Raw genomic sequence first — 17,423 nt, 5'->3', positions numbered from 1 at the left:
GTTCTATAACAAAGGGACTCTTAGAAGAGATATTGGGAGGTGACACATGGGTGAAAGACATGTGGGGAGGCTGCTTCTAGTCCTTGCAGAGACAATACTGTCATTATTTTAATTGGTATATATTTTTTAAAGACTTATTTATTTATGCATACAAGAACTGGGGTGTAGCCAGAGGTACAGGAGGTGAGAGTGTTAGGGGGAAATGATGTCCTGAGTTAATCACATACAGGCTTTGTGGACCCCACCCCCACTCCAGACTAAAGCCATCAAGACATTGGGAAAGACAAATCCCATCACCACCAAGGGAGGGTGGCTGGGACCTGAGGGTGGAGTTGGGCAGCCAGGTTGGATATAAAAACCAAACACGTGGGCCTTGGGCTCTCTCGCTGGCTCGCGATCGCTCGCCTCCTGGCTTCACTGCTCCTGGCTGGCGGCCAACTCTGAGAGCGCCATTTTGGGATTCCTGATCGGCGGATTGGGTAGGACTCATTTAAAACTTTGTCTCCCACTTTTCTCCCAGAGCTGTACATTTCCTCATTTCCCCTTCCCTTGTAAATAAACCTTTTATGAACCTTTCACGTGTACCTGCAGTAGAGCATTGATAAGTCCCTTTAAGCGCGCGGGTGAGGACCCACAGTCAGGCACCCCGTTTTGTATCGGGGTTGCTCTACAACAAGAGGATTCAGCAGACACAGAGCAGGGAACAGAACAGGCAGATGTACTGAAATACACTGCTGAGGGGAGCAGCGGGTAAGACAGGAGAGGTCTGCTGTGCCATGTGTGTCAGCTCCCTGGATGGGTCTAACTCATGTTGCAGTGACTGGTGAAAGCTTGATAGGTTGTGTCTTTAGCCCCTGCACCACCAGGCAGGCCCTAATTGGTATATTTTGAATTTTGAGTCTCTCCTTCTGTCCCAGCTTTCTGGGACCTGCCTAAACCCTTTAATTGTGGTTCCCTATCAGACGGTACCTTATGCAAGCTTTCAGGCCTCAGTGGCCCTGCTTTGGGACAACCCTGTTTGGCTGAACATTTGTTCAGGAAGGGATGGGTAATTTTGGGAGTTTTAATGGGAAATTATTATTTGAAGTCCTCTTTTCTCTCTATATATCTTTCTCTCTCTGCATACCAATTCTATTAAAAATGTATCACACTAGGAGTCTGCTTCCTTTTCTTCTCTGTGTGTGTATGGCTGAATCCCTTTTGCAGCATGTACCCCTTCATAGTTTGGTGTCCCCAGGTATCCCTTCATCATGCGGTAACACGATATGTTCACTATACATGACAAATTTAAATAAAACTTAATGAAATTCTTCTGTCTTAGGGAAGTGAAATGGCAAATCCAATTGGTTTGACTTTTAACACTTTCAACTGTTGTCAAACGTCAAACTGGTTTTAAAAAACAAAGATGACACAGTTAGCATCACATTTACTACAGTTCATATTTCAATTTGGAATTTGTGGAGTTGAGAGTATGATTCTTAAAATAACCTCAAATGCAGTATAAATTATACATTTCTGGTACACTGTAAACAGGATGTGTTGTTTACAGCTGTTTAGGTCCACTAAATATCTGTAGATTTGCTTCCTCAGCTAGAGCAGGAACTTACTAGCTATAACTCCCTGCCTTGTTCAATAACTTCCAGTAATTATCAGGAAGAAAATGCAATAAATTTATGTAATAGACTGCCCCTTTGCTATAATATACAATCAGAGGCAATCAATGCTTCTTACAATAAGGAGAAGAATTACAACTGTGTTTTATTTTATAGCTTTGGTAATACAGCTTTCGAGACCACCAGAGGGAGTAGAGTTAAACTTCAGTGGTCAAATTCCATTGCGGTAAAACATAGCCTCAGGCTGACATTTTACAAAGTAGAAACACAACAAGGGGTTGTGTACTTCTTAGCAGACTATTTTATTTGTTCACCCATCCAGCTGGTGGAAGACCTCTGTGTATTGCTGCTCTTTTAGTTCATATGCCTAGAATAATAAGAATCTCTCTGAATATAATAAATAATAATCAAGTTTAACCTTTGGCCATATCATTATAAAAAGGAAAGATAGACATAGTTGATAATGAAACCTCCAGTGTTATAGCAACCCACAATGACTTGTTCATTACAAAGTTATATTTGTTATGGTTTTAAAAATATACTTTTATTGTGGTTTAAATCAAAGGACATTTTTGAGCCCTGCCTAGTTATGCTTAAAGTATAATTACACGCTACATATCTTGGTAAGTAAATGAAAGCTTTTCCTTGGTTATTTGTTATAAATTTTACTTTGCCTGTAGCTAAGTGAAGGCCAGGCCTCTAAAGTGTTTCAAGTATAATGCACAGTGAATATAAAACAGTCCATTAATTGGGATAATAGGTCCCAGCATGTAATTGCATTTCCTAGGTACTATGGATAGCAACTGAGTGAAGTGGTATTTATTCAAGGTTGTTAGTCACCCGTGGATAACTTTATTTGTCCACTGATGCTTAAATAAATGCATCATCCATCAGTAAGAATATTTATGAAGAAATTTATAACAAAAATCATTATTGCGTCTCAAATTATGAAAGGAAACAGTATATAAAAGTTACTGAAGAATGCCACAATAAAGTCTTGCAATGCCTCAGGTTACTTGCTTTTATGTTGGTGGGCAGTAAAGTATTATAGAAACTCAAGAATAAATGTGAACCAAACATGATTACTGTACTTCCCTTTATATTGCACCATACAACAAAATATTTGTAAGATAGGAAGTAAATTCCATCAGCAATTTCTAACCCCATAAACTTGCACAGTTTTTCAAGAGAAAAAAAGTCTCCAACAATCTGTCAATGTGCCACAACCTTTGTAATCTCTCGGATAGTTTGTATGAGGCTTTATTTATAGTTGTAAAAGTGTTTCCTTTGGTTTTCATTTAATAGGTTGTTGGCTATTTCTAAGGTGTTAAAAAAAAAAAAACACACATGTTCTATTTATCACCTTATTCAGGAAGAGTCAAGAGTGAATACCAGAGCTCAAGATAAGATTGCCTTCTTTCTCAGAAATCATTAGTAGGACTAAAGGGGAGGACCCAGAATTCTGATTAATTCATCACCATTTTGGACCCTTCAATAACCCAACTTTACCTCCAGATTTTCTGAGAATATCTGGATGAATCCTATAATGTCCTCTGTCCTGTTTACATTGAGTCCCTGAAAGAAACTCAGCATTCCTCTGAAATCATCATGTTCAAGACTGCATTCCTCATGGAGTTCTGTAGCCTAGGAGCAATTTCTGCCTTCTCTACCTTATAATTTCCTATTTTTTTTAACCCCTCTCCATACCATCTATCTACTTTTCATTTATTGACTTAATTATTTGTGCATTTCTTGTCATAATAGATGCACTAAAACTATTTCCTGAATGACTGACTGAATAACTCAATAAATCTTTTCCCTCTCTTTGAGGCAATATAGCTATTTCTAAAATTAAAATGAAAAAGTAATATTCTATTGAAATGTGAGAAATTTATGGAGCTCATAGAGACAGTATATAACGTCCTCTTGTGCTACTGAATAACCCTTGGGAAATAAATATTTCTCTTACCTGTACTGGGAATTTTTGCACTTGTTTGCATTAATGATCACATCTTCGCCCTAAAAATAGAAGGGTTTTGTTTATTAACTTGGGAAATCTTTGCTGTTTCTGGAATTCTTGCTAGGCAATAATAATTAGTGCTTATGTATTATCCTTCATATAGTTTTGGCTATATAATGTGCCACAAAAGAGGACTCTTTGGCCCAGGAACTTTTATTATTTTTTTAAGATTTATTAATTTATTTTGTACAAGAACCAGGGTACAGGCCAGATGTCTGGGAGGGTGAGAAAATTCACCAGAGACAGAGCAGGGAGCAGAACATGCAGACTGACTAAATACACTGCTGAGGGGAGCAATGGGCGAGACAGGAGAGGTCTGCCTCGCCATGTGGGTTGCTCCGAGGCCGGCCAGGATCGAACCAGCACTTCAGGGGCTGTGGACAGCTTCACAGCGCAGCACTCAACCATCTGCGCCACCAGGGAGGCCCAGACCCAGGAACTTTTAGAATTTGAACCGATATACTTTAGAGCCTTTTTGATTCAGACCAAAATTTTAAGCTGTTCCCTTCTTCTCAATTATATTAAACCTTTAAAGTATTGCCATGAGATCACAAAGATTTTTGGAGAAGAACTGAGAACTAAGAAATAAATCTATATCAAATTCATTGGTGCATTCATTCTTACATACAAATGAGCAAATGTTCTAAGAGTCTTGGCATTTTCCTTTTAGCTACAAAGAAATATGAGACACAAATTAATTACTTTATCCTTAAAACCATCCAGATGCATTTTGTTTTAGAAAGAAGACATTTTCTTATTCTTCAGGTTTTTCTAGGAAGGAGCATACATTTTCTAATGGCAAAGAAAATATATGTATTCTATGATAGCAATGGATAACAAGACAAAGAAGATTTAGAAACAGACAACAAAAATAACTAATTTTGAAATCAGAGGTCACTGATAATCTAGTATAATATCATTATCGAATATTGATAGTTGTTTAATATATTCAATAGTTTGTAACTCTTCTATAACCAGTCAGGAAGATAAAGCATGATATGATATCCTTCTAACCTTCTGATCAGCAATTGACATTTCTGGAAAAACTGAGATATGCTGTCTTTTAGAATTTTATTTGGCATGGTCATTAAACTTAGAATAACTATGTCCTTCAGGGGTTCAATTTGTATATAGTTTACATATACATTTGTATATGTAAAAGGGGTACATTTGTATATAGTTTATAGTTGTTGATTCAGACCAAAATTTTAAGCTGTTCCCTTCTTCTCAATTATATTAAACCTTTAAAGTATTGCCATGAGATCACAAAGATCTCATGGCAACTATTTGTATATAGTTTATAGTTGTAAAGGGTAATGAATTAAAAAAAAAAAGATGCTCTAAAGGCATCTAGTTTTTTATAGCTAAAGAAATTTTCAGTAAGAAGACTGCATCCATTCTGTCCCTAGATCATCCCTGAGAAAAACTGAAAACTAAAAATTGTTGTTAAATAACAAAAACATCTTAGCATAATTCCTTCTTTGTAGAGTTTTCTTCCATTATCAAGTTTCTTTATTTTCTATTGAAACAAATTGACTTAAAATCTACTTTCTTCAGAAGCACCAGTGAAGGGCTTTGAAATGACATTATCTTTTTTTAATGTATATTCCTATTGATATAGGCATCATTTTATTTATTTTTTAAAGATTTATTTATTTATGCATTCAAGAGCTGGGGTACAGGCCAGAGACGGGGCGGGGGGGTGGCGGGGCGGTGAAAGGATTCACCAGAGAGAGAGCAGGGAACAGAAAAGGCAGAATGACCAAAGTACACTGCTGAGGGGAGCAGCAGGTGTGTCAGGAGAGGTCTGCTATGCTATGTGGGTTGCTCCCTGGCTGGCCGGGGATCGAACTCATGCTGCAAAGACTGCAGATTGTTTCATAGTGCAGTGCTTAACCCCTTGCACCACCAGGGAGGCCCAGATATAGGCATTGTTTTAAACATTGTATTATATACCTCTCTTCAGAGTGCTATCTACATATAGAGCAATGACAGTTATATTAACATGCACCTAACACTGTCCAGACATTCCATTTATGGTTGACCCAATCAGTCCTGTATCATTCAGACCCTAAATGAAGGGCTTGCCTCAGTCATCAGTGCAAGGTAGTGACTCAAATGCAGAGAATCGCCCTCTTGAGATCATGGCAGTCACAGCCAATAGACTAATTGAGGTGGAGTATAAAGGCCCAATTATTTTGATCCATTGTGGGAGAAGTATTAAGAACCATATATATTACAGAGCGCCCTGTGAAAATGATAATTTGTAGGTTTGCATCACAGTTTGACTTCACGCTGCACCCAATTCTGCTTCTACTTTCTTCCTTCCAAATGTTAGAACTTGGCTCCAGAGACCCCAACCTACAATGTTACTTTTTATTTTTTATTATTTATTTATTTAAAGATTTATTTATTTATTTATTTATTTATTTATTTATTTATTTATTTATTTATACAAGCACTGGGTACAGTCAGAAGCGTGGGAGGGTGAGAGAATTCACCAGAGACAGAGCGGGGAGCAGAGCAGGCAGAAGGACCGAAGTACACTGCTGAGGGGAGCAGTAGGCGGCAGGAGAGGTCTGTGTGCCATGCTGGACCCTCCTCCAGTGGCTGGGGAGCAGCCGGGGATCAAACCAGCACTGCAGAGGCTGCAAGCAGTTTTGCAACCCAGCACTCAACCGCTGCACCACCGGGGAGCCCCTACAATGTTACTTTTTATACCTCTAAATTTTCCCAAATCTGACTAGACCTTTGATTTCTTCTATGTGTAGATTATCTGGCAAAACCACATACTTTCCTCTCTCCCCTTCATTACTAATATTGGCCTTCAACAATATGAACTATCATAAGAGTCACATCTGTCAAACTTCATTATTTATTCACCCTGGTGGGAATGCTCTATAATGGGCGAAACAGTGTACAAGCAAAGTAAATCATATCACCTTTGATCATTTCTTCTACCCTCCCTTCTGACCATATCTCATAATCCATCCACTGCTTTCATAAAATGATCAGAGAGTGAACATCATAGAGGAGGGAGCCCCAAGGACTAATATCTCCAAATAGACACTGAAAAATGAGTGGAAACTGTCAAAATCAACTTTTTTGAATGTGGAAAAGTAGAAAAAGCTTTACAGCAACCAAGTAATAACTGAATGAAGAAAAAGGCAACTTAAATATGGAAGTAAAACTTTGTGGTGTGCCTCATTCCTCTCCCTGGTATAGCAGTTGTTTTGAAGACAGCACTCATATTATTGGTATAGGTACTTGTTTTCAGAGGGAGCAGAACAGAACTTATTTTTTGAAATGTGTGTGTCTCTTTTTGACCCATCTTAAGGTTCCCTAAAGGCCTGGTACAAGGTGCTTGTTTTTGTTTTGCTTAACTCAAAACTATCTCAAGGTGGAAAAGGGCTAAACAGAGGATATTTATTAAAAAAAAAAATAACATAAACGAAGAAGCTACTGCAGCCTATGGCAAAATATTACATGTAGGGAAAATAATAAACATACTGAGAGCCAAACTAGAAAATCTAGGGAGAGAGTCATTTTGGGGAATAAAGGCATTTAAAAACTTCTAGAAATTATGGGGAATGTGGAAAGTCATGGGCATTGCCAGAGTAGGACACATGCTGAGAGAAGAACTGTGAAGGCATTAAGCTTTCACCTCTGGCTGTCCTTTAGGTACAATACAGGGGAGAAATAAGAGCTAATGTAGAGTTGTAAAGAGAGTGGCTAAGTGTTGATAGAGTATTTAACACAGATCCAGATGGCAATGACCAGGAAAATGTTTTTTTCCTTTTTCGTTTGGCTCTAGGCATTTAACAAATCTCTGGCAAACCACTGTTTGGTCACAAGATAAAAGACTTTAGACTTCGTAGATCACATACAAGAACAAAAGTATTCTTTACATTTTAGAAATATCAGCAAATAGACAAGCAACTATAACCCACAGTAACAACAACAAACCCTGAGAAGGGGGTAGAATCAGTATTTTAGAGTTAGCATATTAGAATATTCAAAATGTCCAATTTTCAACAAAAAAATTACAAAGCTTGTAAAGAAACTAAAAATTTGGCCTTTATCCTGAAAAAAATAAATTAAAATGATCCCCGAGGAAGAACAGAAATTAGAGACATTAAAGAAATCCTTTAAGTCAACTGTCTTGAATATGCTCAAAGAATGAAAGGAAATGAGGAGAACAATATCATATTAAGTAGAGAATTCTACAAGATAAGAATGATTAAAAATAATTAAAGAGAAAATATGGAGCTGAAAAGTATAATCACCAAGATGGAAATTTCAATTGAGGGATTCACAGCGGAGCACGGGAGCCAAAAGAAAGAATTAGTCGACACATAAAGATAGGTCAATTGAAATTATACCAGCAGAGGAAAAGAATAAAGAAAAATGAACACAGCCTAAGAGACCTGTGGGCACCAATAAGCATACCAACATATGAATAGTAGGAGCCTAAGAATGAGAGAAGTAAATGAGGAAGAATAAGAAGAAATAATTGCTGTTAACTTCCCAAATTTGATAAAAGATATGAATGTACACATCTATGAAGCTGAACAAAGTTCACGTAGAATAAAAACAAAGGCATCTATGTCAGAACATGTTATATTCAAATTTTCAAAACACCAAGGCAGAATCTTAAAAGTATCAAGAAAGAAGCAACTGGTCATGTACAGAAGTGAAGTCTACCAAAGGTCGATAAAAGAATAATAGCTATTCTTAAACACTTCCAAAAACATAAAAGTGGAGGGAACACACTTCCTAACTCATTCTATAAGGCCAGTAGTTCCCTGATACTAAGCCAAAACATCACAAGTGGGAGAAAATATAGGCACAATATACATTCTACATATACAAGAACTACAAAGAATTCATACAGCTCAACAAAAAGGAAGCAAATGACCCAATCACAAAATGGGCAGAAGAGCTAAATGGATACTTCTTCAAGGAAGACATGCAGATGATCAACAGGCCATGAAAATATGCTCATTGTTACTCACCATCAGGGAAATGCAGATCAAAATCACAATGAGTACCATCTTGCACCGGTGAGAATGGCCCATATCACAAAGACCAGAAACAACAAATGTTGGTGAGGATGTGGAGAAAAAGGAATCCTTGTTCACTGTTGGTGGGAATGTAGAATGACTGGTCCACTCCTCTAGAAAACATTATGTTTGTTTCTGAAAATATTAAACATATATCTACTGTATGATCCAACAATTCCACTTCTAGGTATCTACTTGAAGAAAACAAAAACATTAATTTTAAGGAATATATGTACTTTTATGTTCACTGTAGCACTATTTACAATAGCCAAGTTACAGAAACAACCTAAGTGCCCTAGGACAGATGAGTGTATTAAGATGTGCTGTATATACATGATAGAAAACTACCTATAAAAAGTATGAAATCTTGCCATTTGTGACAACATAAATGGAACTGGAGGGGATGCTGATAAGCAAATAAGTCAGAAGGAGAAAGACAGATATTGCAAGTTTTCACTTAAATGTGGACTAGAAAGAAACAAAACAGAGGACCAGACAAAATTAAAGAAAAACCCTAAAACTCTGACTACAGGATTGAAACTACTATAGGGAGATGATTGGCATGGGGTAAGGGGAGAGGGGTTCTAATGGACTATGGTGGAAGATCATGGGTGCTTTGGTGGTGGGTGCGGTGTGATAACATATATCTGAAGAGATGTGAACCTATAATTCTGAATTTTATAATGAATGGGAGAAAGCATCCCATGACATAAGCTTTAGTGATGCCTTTAGGGATTCATCCCCAACAGCAAAGAAAATTAAAGAGAACATAAAACAATTGGGACTACGTCAAACTAAAAAGCTTCTGCATAGTGAAAGAAATCATAACTAAACAGGAAGTAGCATACTGATTAAGGGACAGAAAATTGTGGGATCAATCTCCCCAAGAGGGTCAGATAGGCTTTTGTCAAAATGTCCAGAGAAGTCCTTTTCCAGTAAGGATCACCTTGGAATGTGCAACTAAAGTCGCAACAAAAATTGGCATCAATAACTCTTTACTATTTCTTCTTTTTTCAAACTTTGAAGACTGTACCAGTTCTAGGGTAAAGTGAAGAGCAAAGTAGTTCTACCCCAGGTACAGACAACCCAGGGTAACCTGTCAGGAGAGAGGCGCAGGAATGGAGTTCCTTACAGTCACAGTATTGTCCAGCTGCTATATAAGGTTAACTTTTGTTCCATGGGAGCAATCATAATACTTCTCTTATTTGATTCTTGCTCCAATTCTGATTTCATAAGAGGGATAAACTCTGATTTTTGGAGCTAGAGGTTTTCACGTGCATTGGAAATAGGATGTTACCAACTGAAGTTCTAGCTAAGGCTTGCTGCAAAAGTTGTAGTGCAACTTCCTGGAAATATCTGTAGGGACAGATCAAATTTTTCAAAGTGTAATTTTGCTTCTATTTTATGCTGCCAGGTTTCAAGAAGCTCGGTCCTAAATCTGATTTTTAAAATATCCTAATAAAATACTACCTTTAAAATAGATAGTCCATAAAAATAATCACTAAAATGTTAAGCAGAGTTCCTTTCTTATTCAGGATGGTTAGTTATTTCCAGGTAAAGTAAATTATTTGTAATACATGTTAGAGAAAAATTACAAAACAACCTTGAACTCAAAAATTTAGGTAAGGGATTAGTAGATTTCATGATTCTCACATTATTGAATTCATATTAATTGCATGGACATATAGCTCCTTAAGGTCTATGAGCATGTATAACAATAAAAGAACAAAGAAATCGTCCCTGCCCATCTACAACAGACTTTTTCTCATTTGCTCTCATTCTTACAAATGCACATTTCCCCATGCTTAAATAAATCTCTGATTTCTATTTAAACGTGTGTTTGTGCATTATCCACCTGTTATCTTGCTCTGTTAAGTCATTTACCTCCTGTCTTTTAGATTTCTTATGAACATTTTGGGAAGTGGTATTTAAACTATCCTACTTTGCTCTCCTTTTACTTTTACTACCTTTAATTCTCATGACTCACAGATTGAGTCGGGGTGAGGAAGATAGTGTAGCCTATATTTTTTGAATCTGACTCATAACATCATTTCCCCCACATGATCCATATTTACCCTGACACAGCATGTACTTCTTCCAGATGAAATGTTTCCCACCCCCTCCTGTTTTCCATCCCTGGCAAAGGACAGCTTTCCTGAAAGCACAAATGCTTGGTGTTCACTAAGTAAAAGGGTGTTTTTTAATCATCTATTTATTTCCTTGGTGAGGGAGTGAGTCTCTCCCTAGGGTCAGGAGGTAGGCCAAACAAATAACTCTCAACAATGGTAATGCACAGATGTGACTGACATTACTTATTAGTCACGTATGCTCAGTGCATGACGGAGGACACAGCATACTACACAGGGCCACATGATGGTTGGATTTTAAACAACCATGGGCATCAAGAGGCAGGCTTTATCTTGCTGAGAAACTGTGGTGCTCCCCTGCTTCCCACAGCAGGGTGTGCTTGGTTTGTTTAAATAATTCTGTGGGCTGACAGTGAACTCAAATCTGCTCAGCAATAAGCATGTCTCCTTATCTCTGGTCTCCTTGAAAAGGAGGGTTGTTTGGCCTAGGGAACTTACCCATAGGGACATAACAAGGAGGAGAACTTTTAGTTAGGCCATAAGAGGCCCTCCCAGTTTTGTCAGATGTCAAGGCAGCACATAATATTTGGTCTTAATTTTAGGTCTTATACTACAATTGACCCCTTGATGTCTTGACATCGATTTAAACCTAGGTGATGACTAAAATTTCTATGGAGTAGGTGAAGTATCCCTTCTCAGAAATAAAATGAAACTTTGACTGAAAGAGAGAGGACCATATGGCGATATGCTAGTAAATATCATAAATGTTAGAGGTATCCTTCTTTCTGGCCCACACATAGGGGGAAAAAAGGCAATTGGTAGAAACTAACCATGAGCAATCCCAGACATTGGATTTAGAAGACAAAGACTTTTAACCAACCATTATAAGTACTTTCAAAGAACCAAAAATAACCATTTCTAGAGAACTAAAGTTTGAGAATGTCTCAACAAGAATGATGCTGCACCAAAAAATGAATGTAAATAAAAACATAGCTATTGTAAAAGGAGTCAAATAGATCTGGAATTGTAAAATACAATAATTCATATGAAAAATTCACAAGAGAGGCCCAACATCAAATTTGAGAAGGCAGAAGTACTTAGTGACTTTTCTTTACTAATTTTGTTAAGTATGTTTCCTCATTCTATGTGGCTATACAAGTCTCTGTTCACTGCTTGGTTAGCTTAAGAGTTCTTTGAATGTCTGGAACTAATAATTTTCTCAGTCTTTGCCAAGGGTCTATGTTTGTTGAGGCATATCTTTAAACACCCAGGCAGATAGTTAAAAACTCTGCTTTAGTCTTTATTCCATGCTTTTACAAAATCTCAAGGTCAATTAGTAATGCTAATTAAGGGCCTTCTTAGATCTTAGATATTTCTTGAGTATGTGCACAGGTTTGGGCATGTATACAGCTCTACATATGGACTTCTAGATTCCCAAGAATATTTCACAGCTTTTCAAAATTTCCATGGGTATCTAATTCAAAATCTTTTATCATAGAATCTTTTGAATGGTCTACTTTTTGCTTCACCAATATTCATTGCCATAGGCAGTCACAATCGCCCACATTTGTCCTTGACCAAGGTCCCTGGGAAAAAGATTTTCAGCATGAATATGTTTCTAAAGTAAATATACTCTTGTAATTGAGATCTTTCAAGGAATATTCCAAATGTCAAATAATGATAATTCCTTGGGAATGAGCCTTAGAAGACCTTCCAACTCTTCAATCCCTGCAAAATTTTCAAAGGTTTTGGTTTTCTCCATGATGGTGAGCTATTGGTTTCAAGAATACTGCTAAACCTGGGTAGAGGTGGATGAGAATAGAGTAAGCTTAAAGTACTACAAAGCTTGCTGTTATTACCAAGATTCATGTTTTCCTCGAATAAACACCACCCACATTGCTACAAGATTCTGGTTAATTTCCAAGTTTCTAAAGAAACCAATTTGACATTTTTTCTTGCACTGTGCTTATTGCTTTTATGAAGGAGAAATTTGTTAGTGGTTCTTACTTTGTCATTTTCACTGATGTCTCCTTACCATATGATCTTGACACTGTAGGTCTTTTAGTATGTCAAACTGAGCTCAACAGCAGTACACTGTGTGATGCTGTTATATGACCTTTTAAATTTTCCAAAAAATCTTATGACACGGATATATATAGGATTGCCATTGGGTTGTTTCTTAACTGTAGAATACATAATGATCTACTTATGTGAGATTTGCAAGTGAGAAACACTGAGGCTCTTTTATAAATTAAAAATTAAAATGATACAATTTTCATTAGTGTAAACTTGACCAAAAAATAATCACTCTGTGATTAGAAAAGGTGAATAAAGTAGCTTTATCTTTCAAAGTCTGGAATGAGGCCTAGCAGGGAGAAACAGATTGACACAGAGAGTTTTGATGAGCTGCTTCCAGTTCCCACCCTCCTCCCAGGTATGTTCCAGCTTTTATACTGTTACATCAGGTAGGCTAATTACATTAGCGTAAGAAAATATTTGTTTCAGAAACTATACAGTAATCTAACATCTGCCTGTGAATGGAAATACTTTGTTTACATCCAGAGGATCTTTACTTCTAAGACCAGATACAATCTATGTATGAGAAATGCAAGAAATAGATTAAAAAATTATCTTAAAGGAAGTCTTCTTTTGTGGACTTCTGGGTCTTATTTTTTCTGGTGGAGGTAGCACGGGGTGGGGGGGGTGGGGGGGATTGGAATGATAGTAGGCAAAACTACAGGCTTGCCTTACAATTGATATTGTTACAGGTATACCTCCATGAGGAGATGCCGTTTTCCTTACCCCACTTACATGCAGCCACCATGAATACAAAGTCCCAGTATGCCATGACCTGGACATCCTGAGCAGAAGAGGAGAGCTACTGAACTCTAAGGGTGGAACTGGGAAACCTCTATGTAACATGAATGGCAGGATGAACTGCTTCTCTTACTTTTCTGGTTTTAGCTTGCACCCAGGGACTTGGAGGAGACTTGTGAAGGGGATGCACGTAGAGACTCTTGGAAAAGATACTTGGAAGACACATGTGGGTGAGAAACACATAGGGAGACTGTCCTTGGCAGAGATATTAGCAGCCATTATCTTAATTTATACTTTGAATATAATTTTTTTTTTTCTCCCTGGTGGCACAGCGGGTTGAGTGCAGCGCTGTGAAGCTGTCCGCAGCTTCTACAGCACGGGTTCGATTCCCTGCCAGCCAGGGAGATTCCCACATGGCACGGCAGACCTCTCATGCCTCGCCCACTGCTCCCCTCAGCAGGGTCTTTGGTTCGTCTGCCTGTTCTGCCCCCTGCTCTGTCTCTGCTGAATTCTTTCACCCTCTTGCGTCTCTGACTATACCCCAGTTCTTGTATAAATAATCTTTTTTAAAAAATTTTATTTTTTAAAGGTTAACAAAAGGTTTATTTCAAGGGAAGGGGAATGAGGAAATGTATAACTCAGGGAGAAAAGAGGGAGATAAATTCTTAAATGTGTCCTACCTGTTTCGCTGACCTGGAATCCCAAATGACCCACTGAGACCAAACCTGCCTGACCAAGAGCATGAGCCAAGTGTGCCTGACCCCACTAACATGGCTAGTTTTTATTTACAAACAGAGAAAATGGCTGCTTAACTCCGTCCTTAGGTCCTTGCAACTTCCCTTTGGGGATATTGGGATTTGTAGTTCCTGGGGTCTTGATGGAGTGGGGGTGGCATCCACAAAGCTATAAATAAATGAATCTTTAAAAAAAATAAAACCTTTGTAGTCTCTTTCTTCTCTGTGCCCAAGAGTTGCTGTTTTACTTTTCTAACCTCTTATTGCAAGGCTGGATTCCCCAAACTAGGAACTCATGGGCAGAATTATTTGTATGATTTATAATATGAAGTCCCAAGAAGTGATTGGGGAACATTGTTCTCCAACTACATCATTTATTCATAGTAATATCTCTGTATATTATCTATAAATTATATCCACATATAACATCTATATATCCATATACAGTATCTTTACATGGCATTTGAAAATTAATCTATAAATATACCATTAATATATAGTATCTATAGGACAATTGCTTTGATAAAATATGGTATATTATCTAAAGAAGATGGAGAATTTACATTTCTATAAAAGAAACAGGCTTTGGAATCACTTTCAAATCTGTAATCCCACACATATTCACCTATAATTTTCTAAGCAATGACAAAAACTCATTAAAATGATATTCTATATTGGGGTGATGTTGTTGGAAGGACTGAATTTGAATGTAAGAACAATAATTTTTAAGATAATAATAACTACTTGTGATTTATGAGTTTATTGACTTTCTCTCATAAAGGGGGAAAAAACGGTAATCAGAAGCCTAAAATTTACTTAGAATTAGAAAATCAGACTTGTCACTTCATCTGACTAGATGAAGATGGTAAAACCAAGGCATGGGTTTCTACTGAAACTGATATTTAAGGTAATGTACGAATAATTTTAACAGCTAGCATGCATTCGCTCTTTGTTTTTATTTACCAAGCTGTATTTTCATAACTTACATACTCACTTGATTTTTGGAACACAATGGAAAGAATGGGCAACCTGTATATCATTCACGGAACATCCATTTGTGTTTAAAAAAAAAAATGCAATCAATACAGGATACTTTACTCCTATTTGTAACACTGAGATGTGTGGTGAATTACAACAGGAGAAAATATGATGGTAAGCTTTATTTTCTTTAAGTTTTCAAGTTCAAAAGATATAGTCACCACCTTTCTTACAAGGTTTTATTCATTTTTAATAATATTACTTTTGCAAACAGTAATGTTCTGCCTTAAAAGAAATTTGTATACATGCCTTAAGTATCAGGTATATACCTGGGCATAGACAGATGGTGGTATTTGAAGAGTATCAATTGAGGCAGATCTAAAAAAAGTCTCAGCTATAGAAGTTGTACTAACATTTCTGCTACAATTAATGTTTCTTTCAATGTTCTTAATACTGTTCCTAAAATACACTTTTTTAAAATAAGTGGTTTTACAGATATTATCTTGTTGAACATGAAGTAAACCCTATAAACTAGATACTATAATTATTATCATTTTATAGATAAGGTACGCAGTAATACCTCATACAGTTTATTAGATATATCTAGGGAGAGAAAGTTCCTCCGACCTCCTCAGATAGTACTGGGAAAACGAATTTTGACCAAGGGGACCTAATGGAAGAAAATGGCCAGGATGTTTGGTGATGCAGGTGAAGTAAAAGCTCAGGTGAGATAACTCAGTGGAAATTTCTAAATACTTGGTTTATATAAAGGGCCAATTTAAGTAAAAGATAGACTATTTTTATTGCTGCTTTTACAATTTTGTTGTTGTCTTTCTAGCACTGGCACAGGGACAATAAGACAGCTCAAGTAATTTCATATTTATCAGGTGAGGCAGATGAAGCACTTTATTTACAATAATTTAAATTATATTCATGCAAAATGTTTCTTGGTTAGCCTAATGATAGCTGCAAAGTGCTCAAATTGTCTTAATACAGTGTGAAAAATATTTTTGTATAGTCATCAAAACTATGTATGGGCAACTTTTGTTTACTGGAATAAAAAAACCAATGAATGTGCTTAACCAGCAGCAACAACAATAAGGAGATTTTTGTATCAGACAAATGCTTTCCAGCTTTTCAAAATCCCCTTAAATAATCAAAACAATCTTAAGATCTCCTCTGTTATTTGAAATTAGAAAATAAAAGCTATTCAAGATTAAAAGAATAAAGAGAGCAATCAGTAGAAATTTGCTTCTGGGAAGATGGAGTAAGCAGTATTTCCCTGTTCCTCCTGCTATGGAAAATTAATAATCCAGAATATTATATATCAAAAAAACATAAAAATACTCTGAAAGGTGGAAAAACACAGCAATTCAGTTAAGGAACTCAGGACTCAAGGGATGAGATGATGTTAAATTCACTGAATTTTCCTTTTTCTTTATACATCCCAGCCATGGATCACAAGAAGCCAGCAACCCAGGAAATAATTCACAGAAATATAGAGTCCCACCAAAAGGTGATTTCATTAGTCAAAGGACCAGGAAAGAGACAGTAAGACAAAACACTTTTAGAAAAACTACCTTATTCCATCTAAACACCACAGAAAAAAAATTGTATTCCATCCATGCCAACAGAGACTGAACAGGAAGCCTAGACTGTATATAATACTCACAAGGCAGTAATGAGGCATTTGAACAGTCTTGCCAGAATAATGTTAGAAAAGGTCAAGTAGCAAACCTGGGACTTTCATCATTGCTGGAAAACAGTCCTCTCCCCTCAGTGTCAATGGAAACAATGTGGATAAACTAGACTTCCAACCCCACCAACAGTAACTAAGTACTGTAGCTCCTCCCCATTGTGGTGATGTCATAAAAGGCCTAGACAGTCACCATTGCCCAGTAGTAATGAGTTTACCTCCACTGGGGTTTCAGTGGAGATCATATAAGGAGATAGTACTCTCACAAATGCCCAGCACTAATGAATAGCCTCTTTCACGTTGGGTGTCAATGGAGGTCAAAGAGAACCTGGACTTCCATCTCCAGTGGGCAGTACCAGACATTCCTAGCTTTGATGGAGCAATCAAAATGAAAACATCTGCTTTTCAAAATACA

At 37.0% G+C, this 17,423-nt stretch overlaps 1 long non-coding RNA gene across 1 annotated transcript; it reads right to left on the bottom strand.

The window, feature by feature from the left end:
- Positions 1 to 1,815: 1,815 nt before the first annotated feature.
- On the bottom strand, positions 1,816 to 17,115 carry LOC119246537 (uncharacterized). The gene is made up of 3 exons (XR_005125520.2): positions 16,985 to 17,115; positions 3,583 to 3,632; positions 1,816 to 1,980 (listed from the first exon to the last, which is right to left on the bottom strand). It is a non-coding gene; the product is annotated as an uncharacterized LOC119246537 (long non-coding RNA).
- Positions 17,116 to 17,423: the final 308 nt, after the last annotated feature.

The sequence above is a fragment of the Talpa occidentalis genome, unplaced genomic scaffold (assembly GCF_014898055.3).
Source record: "Talpa occidentalis isolate TD23 unplaced genomic scaffold, MPIMG_talOcc4v2.1 talOcc4.15, whole genome shotgun sequence".
In the NCBI taxonomy this organism is placed as follows: Eukaryota; Metazoa; Chordata; class Mammalia; order Eulipotyphla; family Talpidae; genus Talpa; species Talpa occidentalis.
Note: the sequence above shows the minus strand (reverse complement) of the source record. Positions and strands in the feature narration are given on the sequence as shown.